The sequence below is a fragment of the Mizuhopecten yessoensis genome, unplaced genomic scaffold (assembly GCF_002113885.1).
Source record: "Mizuhopecten yessoensis strain PY_sf001 unplaced genomic scaffold, ASM211388v2 scaffold716315, whole genome shotgun sequence".
Lineage (NCBI taxonomy): Eukaryota > Metazoa > Mollusca > Bivalvia > Pectinida > Pectinidae > Mizuhopecten > Mizuhopecten yessoensis.
Window position 1 is genome coordinate 481,996 of NW_018480055.1, and position 14,956 is coordinate 496,951.

At 37.1% G+C, this 14,956-nt stretch overlaps 1 protein-coding gene across 9 annotated transcripts in view; it reads right to left on the reverse strand.

Moving 5' to 3' along the window:
* The window catches only part of LOC110442966 (frizzled-5-like), a 144,302-nt gene that overhangs the window by 13,224 nt on the left and 116,122 nt on the right, over positions 1 to 14,956 (reverse strand). The window contains exon 1 of one of the 9 annotated variants that reach the window (XM_021486873.1): positions 7,292 to 7,386. The exons of the other annotated variants lie outside the window; for them this stretch is intronic. The gene's annotated coding sequence lies outside the window, so the exon portion shown is untranslated. Of the gene's footprint in view, positions 1 to 7,291; positions 7,387 to 14,956 lie in introns of those variants that run through there. 9 annotated transcript variants of the gene reach the window in all.

Here is a 14,956-nt window from a genome sequence, read left to right on the forward strand (position 1 = left end):
AGAACCGGAAGTTGGCATAAGGATTTCCAGCGAGTATTGGTCTAAGTGAAGAACTGAATAACCAATGCGGAGTATAGAGGATATTTCTTTCAGTGTTAGATATTTATCAGGCAAAAAGAAACACGTATATCACGATTATATTTATTAACTAGAGTTGCTCTTAACACACGCAATATATAAGCAAATAAGGGAGTATGCCGGGTGCCGTATTCCGGAAAATGTTCGTTTGGCAATACCCACGGTCTTCTACGATGTTTTGAGTTTTAAGTTTTGTAGACGTAAAACAAATCGAAACTGAGAGTAGAAAGGTGATGAGTCCATAGGTCCAAAGAAAATCTCTGTAAACCCCCGTCATGTATAAACTGTTGACCAATCAGACCGCCCTAATGGGGTCTTATTCCCTGTCCCTAATCTGTGTGTTCGTCCACAGTCTCTAACTCTGTGTGTCCCCTAATAACGTGTACGGAGATTATTGGTGTCCTCGTGGTGACAGCTGGGTTTTGCCCTAATGGCTATTTGTCCCCTCGTCGTCAAGTGTGTTGTCATTGTTTTGGGTCGAAGTTTTGGTCAGTGTCGGAGATAACTAGGGATTAAGAGCTGACCGTTACGTAAGTCTAGTGGACAGAGTGACCGTTGGCCAGAGGAAGATCTCGGACACCTATGGCTAAAACTATTTAGGGAATCTTATCAAGTGACACGACCACCTTGAGAGAGCCATTTGTGGGTCTCGTTCAAACTCGCGAGAGTTCGTTTTCTCCGTGAGTCTTATCAGGGATGAGGGATGCAACCAAACACGCTGGAACTCGCGAGAATTTATTTTCGCGACGAACCACTAGATGATGTCTTTGCGGGTATATGGTTAACAGTTACCGTCACCCTTGGTAAAGAGTATAATTAAGCTCTCCACCTTTACATGGAAGTATTGCATATTTTAAATGCGAAAATTTTACAAATATGAGTTTGTAAATATCAAGATTTGATTTATATAAAATAATTTTGTAAAAAATTAAATCTAAACAAATATTTCATATTAATAATAAAGTCGATGATGTTTTTCTACTTTATGGTACCGTACCTTTGTGTCACAATAAGGTAGCATATACCCTTAATACATTTTTTACTCGTATTCACTAAGCTGTACTTCATATGTGATGTGCAATAGTAGCTGCCAGATCATGCCTGTGGAGTACCGGAAGTGAGCACTCTCGCCGATTACGATAACACAGAACAAGGGGGTGCCAAAAGTACGCTACTGAGGAGCAGATGTCCTCAGTCAGAACTGTAGGTACGCGACGGTTAAGTCTTAATCTAAATTAATTAGAGTATCGTTAATATATCGACACGGAGATCGGTCGACTGTTATCTATAAATCGGATTTACTATAAACTGATAACCAGTGTTTAGCTGTATACAAACAATCTTATAATTAAAAGTGAGATTAGTTGTATACATAGTGTATATCAGTATACCTGTCGTACAGAGATAAGTCTGAACCCTTCATAACAACAGGTGCGCGGTTTTATAACGTATAAACACATAGACGTGCAATCCTCGTTAGTTTACATGGAGCTGAGGATGACGAGCATAGCATGTTAGCTGATGGAGAGAATCTACACGTCGTAAAATAAACGTATCAACACTCTTGATCCTGTACTTGCAACACAGCTGACAGCTCAGCGTCAAACGTATACAAATAATCTGGTTTAATAAATATTTCTAACACAATTGAATTGAATATCTACATTGTAGTCTAAACTTCGCCTCATATAAAATACAAGGAAATTTTTGTATTCTGGAAATAGTTGTATTCTATTGACAGCGTGGAATTAAGATCTCTTAAAAGTATATATGTAGGAACTCGTATTTAAGGTCGTATTGGTTTTCATGCGAAGATGACGGGTTAAATTTAAACAGTAATGAATTACAAGTGGTAAGATACGTGTAAGACTATGTTTGCCAGCGAAATTGACATTTGATTATAACGTTATCTCTGGAGCACAGAGACTCGGTTTCGGGATTTTGGGAAATATATGGCGTAAATTGAAATAATTCCGGTCTAAAGTACACGTATAAACATAAGTAAATGGTAGCAATGTCTTTATCTGGTGTTTATACATTCTAAAACCTTATATAAAACACCGGATCAATTGTACCACGATACCCTTTATTCTATAAGGTTTTAACTGTGTATAAACGTCGGACAAAACGTGATGCTATTATTTACTGATGTGTATACGTGTAGTATTAACCGAAATTACAATTTACGTAAAATATTACACAAAATCCTGAACCGAGCCCCTGTGCTCTGGATGGCAATATAAACCACCACCATTTGGAACGGAAGCGATTGACTCCAAATCCTTAGTTATGGACAATTTTGAATTTTAAAACAAACACAGGTTAGATATTATCAGGATGTTGAAGAGGTTACTTTAAATCCGGGAGTTTATTGCGTAATATTTCTCTACAGGTATTTACCTGTAGTGACAGACTACCTGTACACACAGGTGAGAGATTGATACACTCCCCCAGTTGACACGGAGTTTATCAAACCGCCGTAAGATTACAGTCCACATAATACCCAAGATAATGTGGATAGTTCTAATCCAGTAAATGGGGCGAAGATGTCCCTATATCCCCAGATGGCCTAATAAGGGAATTATGTTGGTCAAATAGGGGACCAGGACTGATAGCTAGCTCCAAATATTGATATAGATTAGACAATCATTGACTCCGCTGACCAGTTAACCGGGATTCTGTTGAGAAATTGTGTTTATTGTCTTTTTGTAGGCACCTAAGCGTCTTTTGCTTTATATACAATATCTTGTATGTGTTCAAAGATCCAAAATAGTCTCCGATACATAACGTCCTCTTTCAGGGTGCATTTCTCCAGTATTTTGTATATTGCAAAAATGTCATTGGGTTATTGAAAATCCTTGTTATCGTGGAATCAAAGCTTGCTCCATTCAATAAGCAAAGCCAAAGAATAAAAACTATGAATAAGCAATGTCATATATTATAAAGTCTTGTCATCACAAGGAACACCAACGTTGTGTTTTTTGTGTATTACCCAAGGTCGCGTGTTTCAATATATTAGACTCGATATTTGGTAGGTCCAGAGTCGCGCTAGTATATACTCTACGACCAATAATTACAGCACGTTCAACACCTACCAGTACTATAAGAGTATGCTTCCTATTGTCGACATAATTTTCGCAAAGATTTTTAATCAGAGACATATTAACCAATGTGATGACCATTATCTTGCATCACGATTGGTTTGGTTTGATTAAGTGTTGTTAAACGTCCTATCAACAGCTATGGTCATTTAAAGACGGTCGTGCATTACGATACAAAACGTTTTAAGCAGGTAAATGTGGTCATGTCTCCATGTGCGTAAATTATTAACCATCATAAAAGGTAAATACATGAAAATATCTGGTTGTCATGTTCTGAAACATACAACACAATAAGACTTGATCGATGTCATAAGGGGACGTAACCGAGGTTTTCAGGTCAGAAAGCTACATATATGGAAATGGGGATGTACCTGAATCTAGTACGCTGTACCCTGTACCCTGTATCCCGTACCCTGTACCCCGTACCCCGTACCCTGTACCCCACAATCTGTATTTTCACAGCACAATACATTTGATACTATATGTATCTTGATACACATATCTGACTTTAAAGTTAGTTTCACAATACATGTAGCTTTCCGATGTAAATAGTGAATACAGTTCTTTTTGGTTTTTTTTTAGCTGTTGTACGTTTTACATCGTAAAGCTACATGTATTGTAAAAATAACTTTAAAGTCAGATATGTGTATCAAGATACATATCGTATCGAATGTATTGTTCTGTGAAAATACAGTTTACGGGTACAGTGTACGGGGTACGGGGTACAGGGTACTAGAATCAGGTACATGAAATAGGGATGTTTATTTGAAGAAATTTATTAAAAAAAAACCCAATAAATAAATGTATTTTGCACATTTGTAACTATTAAGTAGTTTGAAGGTAAAAACGAAAAACACAGTGAAATACATACATAGACATGTAGAAAAGTCGCAGAGTGATTGCTTATATTTCTAATATACATTAACATGAACAAAATGAGCATAGCTTCAAATAGAAAATTTGGTTTAACATTATATAAACTACCTGTTTTCTTTCCCCATCATAAAACTGGTGACAACAGTATTTGAGTTAAGAAACCCGGTCAATACGTTACTGTACGGGTTGTAGTAGCTGGACATGGACAGAAGGGGGTTTTGATTTCAGAAGTAGGTAGCCATTTGGCACGAGGATGTTTTGATGTTGAGGAGCGACAGACATCTCAACAATGTTTACCCCATATCGAGTCTCAAATCCTTTGATACCGTTTATCTTTAATTGGGACCGAAATTGACAAAGCGCTGGACCCAGCAACAATACCTGAATCCGTGATAACATTCCACAGGTGTGGTGATGAGGAGATCAAAGGACCTTAATTGCAGGTAAAATGGGCACTTATAACAGGTAAAAAACAGGCGAATCTCATTAGCGTAGTTTTCCATAAAAATGCAAATAAATAATTTCTTCGCGTGTGTAATGGCTGACCTTGTACATTGCGAAAGATAAATTGTGTTGACAGGCTTAATACATCTTGACCACTTCCGGTCACTTGGTAGTCCTAATCCTTGACCTTGTTTTGATTTGAGTGAATTCGTTAGTGAAGACTGCTTTTTTGGTATGACTAAACTCACAATTAATATAAATAACAAAATGTAAATTACTGTCACCCCCCCCTTATCATATAACCGTCCTGGAAAGATCATATTAAGTTGAATTTTACCATGAGCCTCTTTTTAAACAGTTTTTCAAAGAGAGGCCAAAACCCAAGGTCTGCTCCGAACAGATGTAATGACATGTGTCAAACGCATTACGAAAACATGATGGTTTTAAGAAAAAAAATCTGTAATGATTGAAGTACATAAAGCTAAGTAAATATTTGTCAAGCGTCGTACGGCGCGATCAGGCCAGTAACCCTGGTCTGGGGTGAGTCTCCTTGCATGGGAGGGGTGAGAGAGAGGTGGAAGTGGGGATATTGACGAGGCAGTGTTCTACAGAACATGGAACCAGTGTGGAATATTAACAAAATATCAAAGGCAGGCGGGAGAAAAGCTATACAGTAGAATTATACACAAGGGAAGGGAGAGGATTTAAAGAATATGGTACAAGGGCAGGGATAGGATTTATAAAATATGACGAGGGTAGGGGAGACGATTTATGGAATATGACATGAGGGTGGGGACAGGATTTAAAAAACATGACGAGGGTGGGGAGACGATTTATAGAATATGACATGTGATAGGGGAGAGGATTTAAAGAGTATGACATGAGGGTGGGGAGGGGATTTATAGAATATGACATGAGATAGGGGAGATGATTTAAAGAATATGACATGAGGGTGGGGACAGGATTTAAAGAGTATGACATGATGGTGGGGACAGGATTTAAAGAGTATGACATGAGGGTGGGGGCAGGATTTAAAGAGTATGACATGAGGGTGGGAGAGGATTTGTAGAATATGACATAGGGTGGGGAGAGGATTTATAGAATATGACAAGCGATAGGGGAGAGGATTTATAGAACATGACATGAGATAGGGGAGAGGATTTATTGAATATGACATGAGATAGGGGAGAGGATATATAGAAAATGACATGAGATAGAGGAGAGGATTTATAGAATATGACATGAGGGTGGGAAGAGGATTTATAAAATATGACATGAGATAGGGGAGAGAATTTAAAGAGTATGACATTAGGGTGGGGAGAGGATTTATAGAATATGACAAGCGATAGGGGAGAGGATTTATAGAACATGACATGAGATAGGGGAGAGGATTTATAGAATATGACATGAGGGTGGGGAGAGGATTTATAGAATATGACATGAGATAGGGGAGAGGATTTATAGAATATGACATGAGATAGGGGAGAGGATATATAGAATATGACATGAGATAGAGGAGAGGATTTATAGAATATGACATGAGGGTGGGAAGAGGATTTATAAAATATGACATGAGATAGGGGAGAGAATTTAAAGAGTATGACATTAGGGTGGGGAGAGGATTTATAGAATATGACAAGCGATAGGGGAGAGGATTTATAGAACATGACATGAGATAGGGGAGAGGATTTATAGAACATGACAAGAGATAGGGGAGAGGATTTATAGAATATGACGTGAGATAGGGGAGAGGATTTATAGAATATGACACGAGAGAGGGGCTAGGATTTATAGAATATGACATGAGGGTGGGGAGAGAATTATAGAATATGACAAGAGATAGTGGAGATGATATATAGAGTATGACATGAGGGTGGGGAGAGGATTTATAGAATATGAAAAGAGGGTGGGGACAGGATTTATAGAATATGACACAAGGACGGGAAAGGATATATATAATATAAGCGGGGAGATGACATCGGTATATAATGTTACTGTCAGGTTCTTATGATTGTTAGGAAGAATTCATATTTAAATACATTGATTTCTGATGTATCATAATACAAATACGACGATACCTCTATAGTCAACTTGCATATATATTTTATATATTTAATCCATATATAAAGCCAGCAAAGGATTATATACCGGTTACAATGGAAATTAAGCACGGACGTTAATTTTGTGATTCAACCCCATCCCGACACATACCAATGTGTATGTACAATATAATATATTTAAAATAAGAAAGCGATAATAAGTTATTTAAAAAGCGATATGTCATTCGAATCATAGTCACGCGGAGTATTATAACCATACATCTGGACCCCTCCCCTCTCCTGTTATAGACTGACCTGTATACATAAACATGACATACCTCCCTACGCGAATTTCATGTCTTTGATGTTGAGAACATTATTTACATTCTTCAACAACACATTGAAAATGCACACTCTAAATAAACGACCTGGGACATATCTTGTGAATAGGCAGAGAATGTTGTAAGATTACATGTTCATGCAATATGATAAGTAAACACGATAGTGACGAAGATTCGGCTTAAAAAAGTGATGAGAATGCGTTTTAGATAACATTATAAACACTTACAGTAGAAAATATCATGTGTGTGGTATGCTTATATCACTATCTCATACGTGGGCTGCAAAATATTATAATTGTAAAATGTCAAAAGATTTAAGATCATTATTTAATTTATATGTCGAAGGGGACAACGCATGTAAACAAGCTGAAATGGTAACATCGTGTCTCTATAAGGTGAATGTTTGGCCTACCTTCTTCAACGTGCTGTCGTGGTGGGTCAAGCAAGCGCTGACAGTTATCTTCAGTGGTAAGGTGGTCAATGTTGGCCAGACTGAGATAGCAAGAAGTATATACTTACTGGTGTATATCTAACTACAACAGGCCAACAAAGGCGGGGGAGGAGCCGAACCACGTGTAAATGTTTACTTACAAAATCTTAAAACATATTCTAGCCGTTGTTGATAGTCGCCTAATTCTTAACACAATACTGTACCCCATACCGATCTTCATTATCTATTCATAATCGAGTCTATTGTATCGGCCCCGAAAACCAGCTCCCTAAAAGACAAAGGTAGTCCCCGGGGCTGTTACAACAGTCACGAGACCCGCTAAATCCTGTACTACCAGATTAGGGCCTCTTGTACCTGTTTCCACACTGGCTGTGTTTTTACATTGATAAGGACCTGAAAGCCACTCGCTACAATAAAGAATAGGTGTCAATCAGTGCCCTATTAAGGCGAGATAGGGCATTTTTTGAGATAAATTGACGGATATTATACTCAATATAATCAAAATATCAAAACAAACGCTAATGGCTTATTTTCGTCACCTTTTTAATTGTTAAGTACGTCTATATAGAAATTTAAGTGTAAAGAAAGTATAATTGGAAACGCAGTTTATATATATAGAAATTTATATTATTTTTAATTTATTAGGCTTAATGCTATATTTTGGGCGGTGCTAGAATTGAAGAATGCTAGCGGTGAGCGCCGAAATGGCAGCACCGGCTGTAATTGGCTGGTTGCAAATTAACCACGGATAATAATTTGTGAACCGCATCGAGACGACCTACGAACTAGGTTGTGATAAAGCGGTATATAAGAACCTCGAATTATTATTATTATATATGTAATAGCACGGGCCCATGAAAGGAAAACATTTTTCGGATCTCCTGTTTTTGATAAATTATTTTCTTATTAATGTCCTTTTTAAGTCTCTTTTTAAAATTCTTATAGAAAAATGAGAAAATATTTTTTTCTCTCTCACAACTATAAGCCTTGACACGGTTTATTTAAACTTTATGCAGAGTGACGTCATACGTTCCTTTTCACGGTCTGCTGAAAATGTCATCATTTATATCACCATAAATCTGAAGTGATGCTCGTGACGTTATCACAATTATGACGTCATTATAATCTTTCAATTGGTATTCATAGTCAATGTAAATGCCAACACGAACTTGACGAAATCAATGAGGCGCGCTAGCTTCATTAGCAAGTTCTGAACATAACAGAAAACAATCTTACTGATATTGTAATTGAATTTGCCGTTTTTACTCTGGAAGCACATTTGTATCCCAACTTAAAAGTCATATATATTTGTGAATTTTCATGGCAGCGTCGCCCATACAATGTTGCGACAATATTAGGACCCGCTTAATTTTGGTATGTTATATAACTGATCCCCAAAAATCAGGTAAACAATTAATGGCAATACGTGTTAAAGTCATGGTTCCCCATGTTGTTAACTGCGCCGACTCTTCCTGGTTAATTTCTCCTCTATTACAGATTTTGTTGCGACTTTCCCGATGAGACCTAACGTGCCACCACTGATATAAACCACATAAGCTTATTTACACTAAAACCTGCGAGTCTAAGGCGATACATCTGTCTCACGTGCTATAACCGGACGCAGGGGTAGACTTTAAGCCAAACCAAACAATGACGTCATACGTGTTAATATTTACCGGTAAATCATTACGTCACAACACACAGACACGTTAAGCCGATACACGTGCGTAGGGGTAACATATTACGACATGTTCCTTTTATACAAGGCATCAAATTTTAAGCTCGGATATTTTTTTCTAAAACCTTAGAAACATAAGTTTGAGGGGAATAATACAAGCATCGACTGTAACACCATCCATAATGTCTGATGATGATGATGATGATGATAATGATGATGGTGTACCAATTTTCTATTAAGGATATTTTACCTTCCATACCTATGGACCCAATCTCCATATCCCTTCCGCGATAGCCTATTCTATATATATCCTCCTTGGGTGGGTTGCGGTGGTGTTGTAGGTGGGAAGAGTGATGGGGTTGGGGTGGGGATTTGAGGGTTTCATGATGTAGTAGTAAATTCGACAATACGAAAACGTCAATTCCAAACACAATAAAACGTCCAAAGGAATGTTGAATATTTAATGAATTATAGAATATATTTGTGAGCGAGCGTCTAAGATGTGACTACATTTCTAAAATAGATATCTGATTGTCGACAGGACTATCTCATTTAGAAAGAAAATTGCATTTTGTACACAAGGCGAGGCGTCCTTTGAGAGCAAGAGATATTTAGCCCGGGGCTGGCTTCAGCTGTGTGGTGTCTTCTCTGTTCATCGAAAGAATTAATTAGAGTCTGACGAAAAAAAATCTTCATAAAATTACAGCAGCTACCATGAGTCATTCCTCATGTTCGACTCCAGCAAATCATATCACTGCAAACCGGAAGTCGGGAAATAATTTGATAGAAATAATTCTGTGTTTGCAGTTCAACACCTCGTGTGACCATGTCAAACACGGGTGATTAAAATGCTAAATTACGACGAAGAAAAAAGCGGAACGACCTTATCCTCGGTAATTACCGAAGTATTAAGTTTTGTCTCCACAGTTTCGACAATACAATGTCTAAAAATAAATCGATACCATGAAATTCTTTGAGGTTTAAAATGTTTAATCAATATTTATAAAAAAAAACCAACATAGTTCGGACAAAATGTTGAATGTTACACTCAGGACGAAATGTCTTCATATTGGTATAACTGTTGTTACGATTCGGTACTGCGCGTTTTTTCGAAATCCTTAGTTTGGAAAACATATAAAAAGCATAACGAAAATTTTGTCTAAATACTTCATATAGGCCGTTGAACAAGGCATGCGTATATACAATAATTATATAAATTCGGAGCAAGTGTAATGTTATTTTATATATTGGTGGTATAAGTGGACATTCACGTGCACGATTTATGATGATCTTGTCTCGTTGCACGTCCATTCCCTGTCCCCGAGTCCGAGCTGTTGGAGAGACCAATCGTACAGATATTGACACGGACAGGATCGATTAATTAAGTTTGCCTGGTCATGTCAGGCAATGTACGTGCATTTGGAGGTGAATCACGAGGTCCTCGAGATAGCGATTAGTCATTTACCCCGCACTTAAACATTGACAACTTCAAATCATATTGACTAAAATATGTTTCATTTGGACTGATTAGTCTCAATAGGTTTTATAAACATACAAGTACTCGGTTGTAAGTATAAGGACGGTTGACCTTGGATAGCTAGTGCTGTAGGTCTCCCGTATTAGATACTGTAACATGATGTCGTCCAGGTCGAAGCTGACAGCACATCGTCCCTGTGGATGATGCTGCTTTATCATCTTTGAATCATCATCGAGGAGAAATGGAATGCAGTCGATGGTTCATTTCGTCCTCAGTTAATTGTTGTTCATTCAACACTGAACAGGTTGGAATTACATTTTGTTGTTTGTAAACGTTTTATCGAAGGCGTAAAGCAACGGAATCTTGTTCTTCGACTATTGTAGTAGTTCTATTGAAATTGTGAAAATTACTGAGATTTCTTTTCTTATTTATAGATTTTGATTGTAACGGCTATGTGTCGGTCGGTGACCAGGACACTGAGTTAGAGGACACTGTATTGAGTTCGGAGGCTCCGGTGTTTCGGTTTCTGGTTTGGTCCCGTTGGGTTGAAGTTTTACAAATCGTAAGGCCTAAATCTACATTTTCTTTGACCACTTCAGCATACATATATGCAACATGATTGACTTACACTAATAGTCTATGCGCATGCGTTGCACCCTACAACAAGTAGGAAACCTAAATGTCAATGCCTTTAATGACTCAACAGTTAGCTTCCGGTTCAGGTGTGACGTCACAATGATGTCCACAAATTGTGACAGTGTGATAATACATATCAGACGAAGCCATTCAGAAGACATCTTACGCGTCCGGACCCAATCCCGGACAACTTCTATAGTTTAGACGATACATGAGGAGCATGTAGTGATTTTCACTAATATTGACATCCGTTCTGTGACATACGAAATCCATATTCGGTCAGTTCATCTGTAATGCTAGAAAGTCGTTAATAGTTAATTACTAAGTTGTCATCAGTAAATTTACGCTAATTTGATCTCATGGCTGACATTTCGTCAATATTCTGAATTACGGAGAACTAATAGGTATTTATGTATACTGCCCGACAGTACTCGTACAAATAATGGGGATGGACAATTCAGCAAGTCACGGACGATCTCTTACTCAACATGTACAATACAGTCCAAATCAAGCATTAAATTGACATGGTTCGTCTAATTGCCGGAACCGAACCTCCGGTAAATCCAAGCAAAGCCGGAACTAAGACTTTCCGTCTTCGGATCTCTTTATTACACAATCCGTATATCGGTAGAATGTTAAACACAGGAATTATGTGGGTCGATTTCAGGTCAATATTCTTACCTGTAATCACAGATATTGTAATGACTGACGTCACACGTGCACGTGAAGGTTGTCCCTTATTGAGATATGTATCTCGCGTTCAAAAGAGGTCTTCATTAAAACGTACCCTTATGCAACAATATTGTTAAGGACATATTTGCATATTCACAATCGCGTCGCTATGTAGCAACTCCAATTCCAGATGATATTCAAACAGCTCTAAATGCCATTGCGCAATCATTTATGTCATCGTCATTAACACACGTCGAATACCACTGGTCGTCACTGAAAATGGCTGTTCTGTTCACTGAACAAACGTACACGATGCATTGAACTGTGTTCATGTGGCATTCATACTGACTTTGAATGCCAACTGAAAGCAATTCAATACTTCATTCTATTGATAACATTTAAGAACTTCGAAATTATCAAATCGATTCCTTCTAACTGAAATCAAGAACAAAGGAGACATCATTTACACGTCTACACAAATATTCCACATTTCCTCGAAAACCGAAAAAAAATGAGTTATATTATGCAGATCACATGCTTAAACATCCATATTTTATTAATCTATGTCGTTAAATATTTGAAAAGTTCGTACAAGTTAAAGTTATAAGAAATATTCAATGTAAAATTATATGGACATATGTGGCTCATTTTGATCAACAGAAAGAGAATATTTATGTTTCGTTGTGACTGATTGATTCCAAAATGTTTTATAAAGTGACATATTTATAGACCAACTGTAGCATAAAGTGACATATGTATAGACCAACTGTAGCATAAAGTGACATATGTATAGACCAACTGTAGCATAAAGTGACATTTTTATAGACCAACTGAAGCATAAAGTGACATATTTATAGACCACCTGTAGCATAAAGTGACATATTTATAGACCAACTGCAGCATAAAGTGACATATTTATAGACCAACTGTAGAATAAAGTGACATATTTATAGACCAACTGCAGCATAAAGTGACATATTTATAGACCACCTGTAGCATAAAGTGACATATTTATAGCCCAACTGTAGCATAAAGTGACATATTTAGAGACAAACTGTAGCATAAAGTGACATATTTATAAACCAACTGTAGCATAAAGTGACATATTCATAGACCAACTGTAGCAGAAAGTGACATATTTATAGATCAACTGTAGCATAAAGTGACATATTTAGAGACAAACTGTAGCATAAAGTGACATATTTATATACCAACTGTAGCATAAAGTGACATATTTAGAGACAAACTGTAGCATAAAGTGACATATTTATAAACCAACTGTAGCATAAAGTGACATATTTATTGACCAACGATAGCATAAAGTGACATATTTATAGACCACCTGTAGCATAAAGTGACATATTTATAGACCAACTGGAGCATAAAGGGACATATGTATAGATCAACTGTAGCATAAAGTGACATATTTATAGACAAACTGTAGGATAAAGTGACATATTTATAGACCAACTGTAGAATAAAGTGACATATTTATAGACCAACTTTAGCATAAAGTGACATATTTATAGACCAACTGAAGCATAAAGTGACATATTTATAGACCAACTTTAGCATAAAGTGACATATTTATAGACCACCTGTAGCATAAAGTGACATATTTATAGCCCAACTGTAGCATAAAGTGACATATTTATTGACCAACGATAGCATAAAGTGACATATTTATAGACCAACTTTAGCATAAAGTGACATATTTATAGACCACCTGTAGCATAAAGTGACATATTTATAGCCCAACTGTAGCATAAAGTGACATATTTATTGACCAACGATAGCATAAAGTGACATATTTATAGACCACCTGTAGCATAAAGTGACATATTTATAGACCAACTGTAGCATAAAGTGACATATTTATAGACCAACTGTAGCCCGTATATATGTTCTTCGGAGTTTACTCATACTGAACAGTTCAAAGCCAGAACAATTAGGGATTTAAGTGAGTTACTAGTAAGTAATGGGATCCAGTATCTTTGTATAACATTACACGAGAACACGTTATTACTATATAAATGTCAGGAAGAGCTCAGATCGGAGAGGGTACGCCGTATTATCAGATACCAGAGTCATAAGCCACGCCTGTGTCGCTATCTGTTGGGAAAGTTCCGTTCGGAATCCTGTAGAGAAGCTATGTTTTGATTTGAGGTCTAAAACCAATGGAAGAAGAAATGGAAAACAAAACACACAGAGATTAGGGAAGTTTTCATTTACTGAGTTAGTTCTAGTGCTGGCTCCGTGTGTAAACTACCTCGGCTTGATCCCCGGGAAACACCAGCTCTCTTCGAACGCTCGCTCACGGAAAACTGGCGGGAGACATACGTAAACAAATAGTTTACTCTGATTAGCAGCTTTTGTGAAGAATTTTGACAATTTATCGCTTGTTTCTACCGGTTGTTTACGCATCTGCGCCGTTCAAGATAAGACTCCGTACATGCCAAAACATGGAGGATTTGGGTGCCAAGAGAACTCGAGTCAAAACTAACACAGAGGCGCTTGTTACCGCGGCCAAGCGTAAGAGTGACCCGTCTTTGTATTTGTCGGCAACATGCTAACACGAGGAGGAGACCTTTGACTGCTCTAATTAATATTTTCTGATATAAGTATACATAGTTTCAACACTTTGTGATCGTGAGTCCTGAAACCTGTACTTAGAATGTTACTTCTGCATCTGTCGCGGTTTCCTTTTCCCTTTTGCATACAGCACCTCGGAGAAAACAGGCCCTGGTATGAACTTATTGATGTTTATTTTGGGATGGATTAACATTGCTATTGGTGGAAATAACATCCAAAATAATGTAATAAAATAAAAATAAAAAATAAATGAAAGGAAAGAGTAATTAAAAAATAGGCAAATTAAAAACAAAAAAGGTCATGGCAAAAAATAAATTTCAGAAAGAAAAATAATGTCCTTCCTTTAACCTTTATAAATGTCCTGATGACTCCATTCCCCGCCCCCTATATACATATTGATTACAACGTCACCTATGCACAGCATCCATTAATGTATTTACATGTGATATCCAAATTGTAGGTACAAATATTTGCATATGTCTATATGTGGATGACGAACCATCATTTAAAATCAAGATCTTGAATGTGACAAAGTCTATCATTTTCAAAATAGACCAACATTTGTGCTAAT